General features: G+C 45.1%; 2 long non-coding RNA genes across 2 annotated transcripts in view; one reads left to right on the forward strand and one right to left on the reverse strand.

The window, feature by feature from the left end:
- Window positions 1-12,758, reverse strand: part of LOC132825984 (uncharacterized) — a 65,201-nt gene that overhangs the window by 1,505 nt on the left and 50,938 nt on the right. The gene's annotated exons all lie outside the window — the stretch shown is intronic.
- The window catches only part of LOC132825983 (uncharacterized), a 45,426-nt gene continuing 43,622 nt past the window's right edge, over window positions 10,955-12,758 (forward strand). Inside the window, exon 1 of the long non-coding RNA XR_009645834.1 lies at window positions 10,955-10,994. This is a non-coding gene — a long non-coding RNA (uncharacterized LOC132825983). The remainder of the gene's footprint in view (window positions 10,995-12,758) is intronic.

Here is a 12,758-nt window from a genome sequence, read left to right on the forward strand (position 1 = left end):
GTGGGAGGGCGAGAGGGGGGAGGTGAGGGTTGGGCCGGGAGGGCGAGAGAGGGGAGGCGAGTTCGAGAGAGGGGAGGGGAGGGGAGGTGGGGAGGGCGAGAGAGTGAAGGGGAGGGGAGGACGAGCGAGGGGAGTGGAGGGAGGGCGAGAGGAGGGGAAGGGAGAGGGAGAGTGTGGTGGGAAGCGTAGGGCAGGACCTTGGTGGACAAATCTCTGGATGTCTGAATATGTCAGCACAAGCAGACAGGGTGGGGGAAGACACCTGAACTGAGAGCAGGAGGGGGGACCCATATCCTGGTGGGGAGAGTTGCTGGAGCTGCTCGAGAGGATTTAAACTCATCTGGCAGGTGTGTGGGACCCCAAACAATCGTAAGGCCAGAAAGAAATTTGAGGTTGGTATAGATGTTCAAGAGAGCAATATAAATAGACAAGGCAGGCAAGAACATAGCAGGCAATGAGGGAAAATTGATGAATTAAACTACATTTATTTCAATGCAAAGGGCCGGACAGATAAGGCAGATGAACCCAGAGCATGGATGGGAATATGGGACTGGGATGTTGTAGATATTACAGAAACACAGCTGAGGGAGTGACAGGACCAGCAGCTCAATGTTCCAGGGGACAAATGCTGCAGGAAGGATAGAACAGGAGGCAAAACAGGAGGAGAGCTGGTGGTTTTGATTGGGGGAAAATCCCAGCAGTACCTAGAGGGAGTATTCATGCCGGATCGCCCAGTTAAGCGATATTGGTGGAACTGAGAAATAGAAATTGGTCATCAGTTTGCTACGGTCGTACTACAGCGATAGACAATGGGAGATGGAGGAGCAAATATGGCAGGAGATCTCAGATATTTGTTAGAATATTAGGTTTGTAGCAGTCGGAGATTTTAACCTTTCCAGACCCGGACTGGGACTGCCACAGTGTTGAGCATTTGGATGGGAGGAATTTGTTAAGTCTGTTCCAGAAAGTCCCAGTCATTGCGATGGAAATTTGCGATAGAAAAGGACAGGCCTGGTCCACAAGTTCAAGTTATACAATGGAGCAAGAAAGTATTAGACAGGAATTTTTAAAATAGATATGGAGAGGCTATTTGCAGGTACAGGGAAGTCTGGCAAGGAGGAATATCTTAAAACCGAGATAAAAGGAGTATTCAGCGCCAGCATGTTCCTTTTAGTGTGCAGCTCAATGCTGACAGAATTAGGAAACACTGGCTGAGTTTCGAGGCTCTGGTCAAGAGAAAAGGGGGCACATGTCAGATATAACTGGCTGACTCAAGGGAATCCCCTCAGGAGCATCGGGGCTACAGAAATACACTTAGGATGGAAATCACGAATGCAAAAAGGGAACATGAGATAGGTTTGGCAGAGAAAGTTAAGGAGAACTGAAAGAGATTCTACAAGTGTATTAAGAGCAAAAGAAAAGCAAGGGACAAAACCAGTATCCTTAATGATCAATGAAGCCAACGATGTGTGGAATTATAAGATGCAAAACAAATATTTCACTTTGGAACTTACTGTAGATAAAGACTGGGGAGCTCACGGAACTAAACAGTGTTTGTCCTGACTATTATTGGAACACTGTGTGCAATTCTGGTCTCAATGCCACAGGAAGGATGTTATGGAACACGAAAGGGTTCAGAAGAAATGAACAAGGATGTTGCCAGGGTTGGAGGGTTTGCGCTTCAGGGAAAAGCCTGAATAAGCTGGGACTGTTTTCACTTGAACATGGGAGGCTGAGGAGTTGCCTGATAAAGGTGTTTAAAATCATGATGGTCAGCGATAGGGTCAATCGACAAGGTCTTTTCCCAAGGGCTGGAGGATTCTAAACCAACAGGGAATAGCTTTAAAGTGCAAGGGGAACGTTCCAAAGGGACTTAAAGGACAACTGGTTCCTGTAGAGTGTATGGAATAAGCTGCCCGAGGAAATAGTGGAGACTGATGGAAATACATTTAAAAGGCATGTGGATGGGTGTATGAGTAGGAAGGGTTTAGAGGGATATTGGCAAAGTTCTGGCAAATGTGACTAGATACGTCATGCAGGAGTTGGTCCAAAGGATCTGTTTCCATGCTGTACATCTCTATGAGCCAATGTCTTGAAATGAGTCCACATTACCGAAGAGGAGGTGCTGGAAGTTTTAAAACACAAAGGTAAATAAATCCCCAGGACCTGATCAAATGTAGCTCCGGACATTGTGGGAAGCTGGTGAAGACATTGTAGGGCCCCCAGCAGAGATATTTGTACCATGTGTGATAGGCAGGTAGACTGGAAGGTGGAATTGTGGACAGTGAAGAAGGTTTTCTGAGGTTACAAAAGGCATCCTGATGAAATGTGTGAATGGCTGAAAAACTGTAGATGGAGTTCAATCTGAATAAATGTGAGGGAATGCATTTGGTACAACAAACACGGGCAGGATTTATACAATTAACGGTAGGACCTTCGGGAGTGTCGTAGAACAGAGGGACATCGAGGTACAGGTACATATTTCTTTGAAGTTTGCAACATGGAGAGACAGGATGGTTAAAAAGGTGCTTGCCACACTTGCTTTCATTGCTCTGTCCTTTGGATTTAGGAGTTGGGAAGGCACATTGAGATTATACAGGCCATTGGTGATCCTCTTCTGGAATGCTGTGTCCAACTCTGGTCGCCCAGTCAGAGGAAGGATACTATTAAGCTGGAGAGGGTTCAGATGAGATTTACTGGGATGTGGATGGGAATGGAGGGTATCAGTTATAACGAAATGCTGGATAGGTTGGTATTTTTTCATTGAAACCTGAATGTTGACAGATGACCTCATAGAAGTTTATAAAATAATGAGGGGGATAGATAGAGTTAATGGGAGTTGTCTTTTCCCATGGTCAGGGGAGTTTCAAGACAAGGCACTACATTCTTATGTTTAGAGGAGAGACATTTAAAAAAAAGACGCGAGGGTCACATTGTTACACAGAGGATGGGATGCGTGTGGAATGAACTTCCCAAGGAAGGGGTGAATGTGCGGAAAATTACAATGTTTAAAAGACATTATAATTAGGACAGGAATAGGAAAGGTTTGAAGGGATATGATCAAGGAACAGGCAGGAAGGACAAGATCAGTTTTAGAGTATGGTTAGCATTAACCAAACAATGCGGTATGACTCTCTGGCTATGATTATAACGTTGTGTCATTAATTAAGAAAGGCTGCAAGAGGAAGCCAGGGAACTACAGACTGATGACCAGATATCAGGGTGGGTCAGTTGTTGGAGGTCATTCTGAGAGGTAGGAATTACATGCATTTGGAAAGATATGGACTGATTACGAACAGCCAGCATGGCTTTGTGCGTGGGAAAACATGTTCCACAAACTTGACTTGAGTTTGTTCAAGACGTTGTTTCTGGCTTCAGCAAACCCTTTGTCAGGGCGTAGCATAATATCTTGGTTAGTAACGGTAAGTCACAAGGGATCAGGGAGAGCTAGCCAACTGGATACACAATGGGATGACAGTGGGAGACAGAGGGTTGTTGTTCAGACTGGAGGCCTCTGACCAGTAGTGTGCTGTAAGGATTGGTGCTGGGACCACTGTTGTGCACCATTTACATACACAATTTGAGTGAAAATATAGGAGTCTCTGGATACCAAGATTAGTGGAAGAGTGGACAGGGGCTATAGATATCGAAGGGGATGTTAATCAACTGGGCCAGTGGGCCAAGGAACGAAAGATGGAGTTTAATTCAGGTGTTGGATTTAGTTCAGACAAACCAGGGAGGACTAACACAGTTAATTTTCGGGCCCTAGACAGTGTTGTCGAACAGAGAGAGACCAAGGGGTGTAGTTACATTGTTTCTTGGAAGTGACATCACAGGGGGACAGGGTGGGGAAAGCAGCATTTGGCACACTTACCTTCATTGGCCAGCGCATTGAGTACATGAGTTGGAGATATTAGTAACACTGTCTTCAATAAGGCCACAGGTTGACCTTATGAAGGTTTATGAAACAATGTAGGGCCTAACTAACGTGAATTGCCAAGGGTAGGTGAGTCCAAAGCTAGAGGCATAAACGTGATGTGAGAGAGCAAGAATTTAAAGAGGGAGCTGAGAGGCAACATTTTCCACACAGGATGGTGCATAGACGGAATGGACTGCCAGAAAGAATGGTAAAAATAAGTACAATTATAACATGGAAAAGACACTTGGGCAGGTACATGGAGAGGAGAAGGTTTCAAGGGAAATGGGCCAACTCATTCCGTTTAGGAAACCTTGAACAAAGAATCATGCAGCACAGAAACAGACCCAATGTCTTCGGTTGTTGGAGGAGGAGACTATCGAGACAAGGCATGTTGACGCAAGTTACAGCGATGTGGATGGGATCTGTACTGGACGTTTCAAATATGTCAAGAAATTGGTGAGAGGAGAGGACATGACAGAGATAGGAACTGTTATAGGTGTTAGAATGATTGAAGACACTGATCCACAAGATGAGACATAGATACAGTGTTGGAGAGGGATTAGGGAACAGAAAGATCCCAGGCAGCATTAGCACCATCTCGTTGAAGGCCTGCATTCCCCTCTGTTGTCCTGGTGCTCACCAAGACAGCATACGCCTGGATTGAAAACTGGGAACTCCAGATGCTGTCTCAGTACAATAAAACTTAAAGTAGGGGTGGTGATTGAGCCTGAGGTGTGTCTGTACTGTGCACCCACTCCAGCACTATATCTATGTCATGTCCTGTTAGCTGATGTTTGGAGCCCTCTCATTGCTCTCTGCTCTGTGCACTGTGAGTGATCTTACCTGGCGGCAAGATTTATTGAAGGCTCCCAACCTCCCTGACCTTTGTCTCTCTGGCTGACCAATCATCTTCGCAACCAGCAGTTGGCAAGTCTCTTGAGTCACGAACTCCCTGAGTATCTTTTTTTTTTAGATTACTTACAGTGTGGAAACAGGCCCTTCGGCCCAACAAGTCCACACCGACCCGCCGAAGCGCAACCCACCATACCCCTACATTTACCCCTTACCTAACACTACGGGCAATTTAGCATGACCAATTCACCTGACCCGCACATCTTTGGACTGTGGGAGGAAACCGGAGCACCGGAGGAAACCCACGCAGACACAGGGAGAACGTGCAAACTCCACACAGTCAGTCGCCTGAGGCGGGAATTGAACCCAGGTCCCTGGCGCTGTGAGGCAGCAGTGCTAACCACTGTGCCACCGTGCTGCCCCCCACAGAAATAGGCAGAATGGGAAATTAGACTGATGCTGTAAGGGTTACACATGTAGAATGGCGCTGAGCCCACAGAGATCTGGAAAATCCCAGTCTCCATTCCGGGCCTGTACTGCCTCATCTCTCTGGAGTGGAAAATTCTGTTGGCTCAGGATCAGGAGTAGCTGCAAGAGTAAGAGACGTTGATAGAGGCAGCAATTAGACCCACACGGTGAGGGACCCCACATGGAAAGATACTGGGATGTGCAACCTGTGAACAGGTGAAGTGATGGCCTAGTGACATTATGTGAGGCAACTTATCCAGAAAATCAGCAAATGTTCTCTGGACACAGGTTCAAATCCCACCATTGCAAAAGATTGAATATGAATTAAATGATTCAAAAAAGATATATTTAAAAACAGGTAAGTGAGTATTAAACAATTGCTGATATTAAGAGAAATCCACCGGGTGCATCCCTGTCCTTAGTGAAGTAATCTAAGGTGGAACTGGGATATCCCAGGTATTACAGAACAACAGCTGAGGGAGGGACAGGACAGGCAGCTCAATGCCCCAGGGGACAGATGCTGCAGGAAGGACAGAAGGGGAGCTGAGAGAGGAGGAGAGCTGCTGGTTCTGATTGGGTGAAACATCACAGCAGGGACTGAGAGAGGAGATTCCTGCGGGACCGCCCAGTGACGCTGTGTTCATGGAATTAATCAATAACAATGGGTCTTCCCTTTCCTCTGATTGTTCTACAGACCCCGAGAGCCCCGCCCTCCTGCACCTTGACCTTCTCAAGATGGCGACCCTACGGCCCGCGCTCCCTCTTCCCTCAAACAAATGGCGTCCGTGACCCTGGGCCGCTTCCCTGATCAGAGACCGCCACCTCCTTCCCCGGGCCTGGAGGGGCTTTTTCGAGTTCTGTTTTAACCTTTACCCTGGACTTGTGAATTCTCTCCGCTCCTTTCTCCCAGCGAGGCTCCCACACACCGGCTCTGAGCGCCGCTCTCTGAAGCCGATCGCTGCCGCAGAAAGCAGCTCCATGTCTGTCTCTCCCTGTCCTGACCAATGTGACACTGCGCATGCCCTACATAGGAACCAAACTGCGCGTGCGTCTGAGGTTATCAGTGAGTTTATAGTGAATATTCATAACTGCACAGGATCATGGGTGAAATATTTGTCATTAACAATTTTTTTGTCGAGATAGAGACATAGAGATGTCTAGCATGCAAGCAGATTGTTTGGTCCAACTGTTTTGTGCAGTCCTTGCATGGGATTTTGTATACTACATTGGGTTTGCTCATGCTGGGTATCGGGTCCTTCGTTCTGGTGAGTTGTTGTCTGAGAGTGGCTGTTGGTTTGTGTGCTGTTATGAGTCCTAGTGATCGCAGTAGTCTGGCTGTCAGGTCAGAAATATTCTTGATATATGGTAGTGTGGCTAGTCCTTTGGGTTGCGGCATGTCCTCGTTCCGTTGTCTTTCCCTTAGGCATCTGTTGATGAAATTACGTGGGTATCCGTTTTTGGCGAATGCAAGGACTGCACAAAACATTACATAGGACAAACAGGAAGACAGCTAACGATCCACATCCATGAACACCAACTAGCCACGAAACGACATGACCAGCTATCCTTAGTAGCCACACACGCAGATGACAAGCAGCATGAAATCGACTGGGACAACACTACTATTATAGGACAGGCCAAACAGAGAACAGCCAGGGAATTCCTAGAGACATAGCACTCATCCACAGATTCAATCAATAAGCACATCGACCTGCACCCAATATACTGACCACTGCAGCGGACAGCTGGAACTGACAACTGGAAGCGGCAGATTCAAACCACTACAAATGCCGGAGGAAAGATCACAGAAGCGCTTCACAGGAGGCTCCCAAGCACTGAGGATGTCACAAAGAAAGGGGACGAAACGTCTGCAACACAAATTCCCAGCTCAGTGAACAGAACCACAACATCTCTTCCTTAAGCCAGTTCCACATTTTCATTGTCTCCATCCCCTGCATTTTGCTACCCCATTCTCTGCATCCTAATTCCTGCCTAATTGCATTATAATTGTCCTTGCCCCATTGATAACTCTTGCCCTGTGGCATGTACCTGTACCTTTCCATCGCTAAACTAAAAGTATCTGAATTATGGTCACTTCTCCAAATTGGTCACCTAAAACTATATCAAACACCTGCTCTGGTTCATTACCAAGCACCAGATCCAATGTGGCCTCTCCTCTTGTCGGCCCTTCGACATACTGTGTCAGGATACCCTCCTGTACACACTGGTCAAAAACTGATCCATCCGACGTACTGGAGTTATCACATTCCCAGTCAATGTTGGGGAAGCTAAAGTCCCCCATAATGACCACCCTGGTACTTTTGCTCTTACCCAGAATCATTTTGCAAATATTCTCTTGCACTTCCCTCGAACTCTGTGGAGGCCTATAAAAAGCTCCAAGCAGTGTGACCTCTCCTCTCCTGATTCTAACCTCAGCCCACACTGCCTCAGGAGACGGGTCCTCATCAAAAGTTCTCTCAGCCACTGTTATACTAACCTTGACTAACATGACGTGTATGGACCCATTGCAGTGTCTCAAACTCCATGAGTCAGCCATACTCTCTCTGACAGACAGACTCAGTCTGGAACCTCCTCTGTCCTTAAGACCTTATACACTGCCTGTGCTCCTCCATTTCCCCTTTGCATGTTCCTTTTCCAACCCACCTCACCTGCAACACTCCACAATTGGAGCTGTCAAGGACAGAAGTCTGTCAAATCGCCACCTTAACCTTTTCTATCCTCCTTTAAGATTTTTTAAAATCATTCTCCTTAATCAATGTTTTGATCATCCATGAAGGACCTTAGGAAATTTGCCATTGTGAAAGATTCCTTACAATGCAAGTCGTTATTGTTTTTGCTGTACATTAGGAGAAACAGGAATGATGCATTCAAAATTCTAACAAGAAAGTCACTGATAAGCGCAGTGTATAGGCCACCAAATAATAACATCATATTGGGATGGGCAATAAACAAAGAAATAACTAATGCCTGTAAAAATGGTACGGTTATTATCATGGGTGATCTTAATCTACATGTAGATTGGTCAAATCAGCTCAGTCAGTGTGGCTTTGAGGAGTTCATTAAATGTATCTGTGATATTTTGCTTGAAGAGTATGAAATGGATCTACAACGGAGCAAGCTATCCAAGATCTGGCCCTCTGCAATGAGACAGGAATAATTAGTGATCTCAGAGTTAGGGATCCTCTCGGAAGAAGTGATCACTGTATGGTTGAATTTAATACATATGGAGAGTGTGAAGATAAAATCTAATTCCTGGGTCCTGTGCTTGGACATGGGGAACTACAATAGAATGAGGGAGAACCTGGATAACGTAGACTGGAAACAAAGATTTTTGGTGGGACAGTTGATGAGCAGTGGAGGATTTTCTAAGACATTTTACAAAGTCCTCGGCAAAGGTATATTCCAGAGAAGGACTGTAAGAAAAGGTGTTCTCTGCAATGGGTATCTAAGGAAAGTGATCAAATTGAAAGGCATACAAAGTGGCCAAAACCAGCATGAAACTAGAACTGGGAAAACTTTAAAGGTCAACAGAAAGCCACAGAAGAGCTACAAAGAAATGTAAGATAAAACATGAGAAAAATAAACTAGCACAGACTATAAAGACAGATAGCCAATGTTTCTATAAACATAAATAATGAGAAAAGAGTGGCTAAAGTAAATGTTGGTCCTTCGGAAAAAGAGAAGAAGCATTTAGTTATGGGATGTCACAGTGGAAGATATAATATCTTTCCAGTAATTAACAAAGAGACAAAGGTAGGTGAGGATTTGGAAGCTATCATTATTACAGAACAGCTAGTTTTGGACTGTTGCAGTTAATTGAGCTAATAATAGAAAATTCTTTTGGCCCTGACAGAATGTATCCCAGGAGAAATAGCAAATGCACTGACAGTAATTTTCCAAAATTCACTAGACTTCGTGGCAGTCCCAGCAGATTGGAAAGCAGCAAAAGTGACGCCACCGTTTTAAAAAGGAGGTGGACAAAAGATGGGTAATTATACCCTAGATACCTTCTTCTCTGTAGTGGGAAAGATGCTTTGATCTATTATCAAGGAAGAAATAGCAGGGACGCGATAGAAATTGTCCCATTGGACAGACACCGGGTTCATGAAGAGCAGGTCATGCTTGACAAATCTTTTGGAATTCTATGAAGACATTTCGAGCAAGGTGGACAACGGGAACCCAGTGGATACGGTGTACCTGGATTTCCAAAAGATCTTCAACAAGGTGTTGTTCAAGAGGTTGTTTCATAATATAAGGGGGCATGGCATTAGGGGTATAGTATTAGCATGGATAGAAAATTTGTTGACTAACAGGAAGCAAAGTCTGGGGATAAATGCATATTATCCTGGCTGGCAATAAGTGACTAGTGGTGTGCCTCATGGATCAGTGTTGGGACTGCGAATCTTTAGAATTGATACAGGTGATTTGGAGTTGGGGACCACATGTAGGGTGTCAAAGTTTGCATATGACACTAAGATGACTAGCAGGACAAAGTGTGTGGAGGACTGTGAAGCTTTGCAGAGGGACATAGATACATTGAGTGAGTGGGCAATGGTTGGTCATATGGAATATAATGTTCATAAATGTAATATCATACTGTTTGATTGGAGTAAATTAAAAACAGATTATTACTTGAATTTTAAAAAGTTGCAGTATTTGCTAAGCAGAGGTACCTGAGTATCCTTCTGCATGAAGGTTGGTCACCAGGTACAACAATCAATTCAGAAGACAAATGCAATTTTGTCCTTCTTTGCTGAAGGGATTGTGCTGAAAAGCAGAAGTTATGTTGCAGCTGTAATGGGTGCTGGTGAGGCCACACCTGGAGTACTCCATGTAGTTTTTATCTCCTTAGTTGAGAAAGGATGTACTGGTACTAGAGGGGGTGTAGAAGAGGTTAACGAGGTTGATTCTGGAGTTGAGGGGGTTGGCTTAACAGAGACGGAGTAGATTGGGATTATATTCATTGGAATTCAGAAGAATGGAAACATATAAAATAATGAATGAAATGGATAAAATAGAAGTAGAGAGGATGCTTCCACTGGCAGGTGAATCTAGGACAAGATGGCATCAACTCAAGATTAGAGGCAGCAAATTTCGGACTGAATTGAGAAGGAACTTCTTAACCTCAATGGAATTCATTGCCCAGGGAAGTAGTTGATGTTCGTTCAGTAAACGTTTTTAAAGCTAAGGTAGCTTTTTTCAAAAAAGAAATTAAAGAATACTGTGAGAACTTGGGTAAATGGTTCTGTGTCCATGAAATGATCAGCCATGATCTTATTGAATGGCAGAGCAAGCTCAAAGGGCAGGATGGCCTTCTCCTGTTCCTAGTTCTTATGTTATGCATTCCTCCCTCACTCGAGACTTGGAGGTGCTGGTGTTGGATTAGGATGGACAAAATTAAAATACACAGAACACCAGGTTATAGTCCAACAGGTTTATTTGGAAGCACTAGCGTTGCTGCTGCTGCATCAGGTGGTTGTGTATTTTTAACTTTGTCCCTCACGCTTGTAACTTATGAACAGCAACAAAAGCCACGAAGCAGTGCGCATGCTCCAGCCAACAATAGTCCCACGATGATTGATGTCAGCGGCGGACCAATGGAAGGACAGGGCGGGGCTGGAGGACCTGGCGGGGCAGTTGGCCCTCCAACCAATCAGTGAATGAGAGGCGGGACTTGACTATACCACGTGATCATCCTCGCGGACAGCGCGGCTGTGCGGGCGGAGAGCTGTCGGTAAGGAAAGAAATAAACAGCAGCAAGCGGGAGGGAAACGGTGTCGGTCTGGGCTGAGAGGTTTTGCGAACATTTGGTGCACGTCAGAAAATACAAATTTGAAACTTACAGTCTCGTTTTTGCAGTAAACGGGAAAATGCCTCATCTCGCGATTGTCTCGAGTAAGTGCCGCCATCTTTATTCGGGGCAATGATTTACTGGAAAGGTGCAGCCGCCATCTTTGTAGGGGGCAAAGTTCAGAGGGGAGTATGTGCAGCTCTCCCTGATAGAGGGTCATAGGGCAGGATTTACACAGAGCATATTCAAACCCAGGGAAATGGATATTTATTTTTTCTCAGGATTTGTTTCGTCATTCATGTAAATGATTTGGATGTGAATAGAGGCGGTACAGTTAGTAAGTTTGCAGATGACACCAAAATTGTTGGTGTTGTGGTCAGTGATAAAGGTTGTCTCAGAATACAATGGAATATTGATCAGATGGGCCAATGGGCTGGGGAGTGGCAGATAGGGTTTAATTTAGATAAATGTGAGGTGTTGCATTTTAGGAAAGCAAATCCGAGCAGGACTCTCACTGAATTGTAAGGTCTTGCTGAACAAAGAGACCTTGGAATGCAGGTTCACAGTTCCTTGAAAGTAGAGTCACAGGTAGATAGGATAGAGAAGAAGGCATTTGGTATGCTTCCCTTTATTGGTCAGAGTGTTGAGGAAAGGAGCTGGACAGAACATTGGTTAGGCCACTTTTGGAATATTGTGTGCATTTCTGGTCTCCCTCTTGTTGGAAGGAGGCACTGAAAGTTGAAAGATTTGAGAATTGATTTTCAAGGATGTTGCCAGGGTTGGAGGATTTGAGTTGCAGGGAGAGGCATAATAGGCTGTGGCCATTTTCCCTGGAGTGTGATGTTGAAGAGGTTTCTCTCATCGTGAGGGGCATGGATAGCGTAAATAGACAAGGTGTTTACCCTGGGGTGGTGGAGCCCAGAACTAGAGGATATAGGTTTAGGGTGTGAGGGAAAAATTCAACAGGAGCCTAAAGGGCAACCAAAATTGTAACATTTCAAAAGCATTTGAATAGGAAGGGTTCAGAGGGATGTTGGCCAAGTGCTGGCATATGGGAATAGATTAGGTTCGAATATCTGGTTGGCATAGACTGGATGGACTGAAGAGTCTGTTTTGGTGCTAGACATCTCTGACTGTGGGATCATAAAAGTGAACACTGCTCTGATTCGCCTCTGGTCTCCTTGATGTCCACTTGTTCATTATCTAGCTTCCTCAGTCTGAGTGTATTTTTGCTCTTTACTATTTTACTATTACATTCACAGATCTTTCCGTAAATGAATTGTCCACTGCTGCCCGGCTCCTGGCAAAATACAGAGGAGGTAGTACTGGATGTCTTAAATCGTAGCAAGGTGGTTAAATCCCTGAGACCTGTTAAGGTGTATCCCAGGCATTTGTGGAAAGCTAAGAAAATGATGGCAGTGCCCCTCCTTGAGGTATTTATATTGTCATTCGTGACCTGTGAGGTGCTGGAAGACCTGTGCCATTATTTAAAAAGGTGGTAAGGAAAGTCCAGGGAACAAGAGAACAGTGAGCCTGAAGTCAGTGGCAGGCAAATTGTTGGAATGGATTCTGAGGGACAGGATTTACATATATTTGGAAAGACGAGGAATGATTAGGGATAGTTAACATGGCTTTGTGTGTGGGAATCTCTCGCTCTCTCGCACACTCTCACACTCTCGCACTCTCGCACTCTCTCTCACACTCTCT

The sequence above is a fragment of the Hemiscyllium ocellatum genome, chromosome 21 (genome assembly GCF_020745735.1).
Source record: "Hemiscyllium ocellatum isolate sHemOce1 chromosome 21, sHemOce1.pat.X.cur, whole genome shotgun sequence".
In the NCBI taxonomy this organism is placed as follows: domain Eukaryota; kingdom Metazoa; phylum Chordata; class Chondrichthyes; order Orectolobiformes; family Hemiscylliidae; genus Hemiscyllium; species Hemiscyllium ocellatum.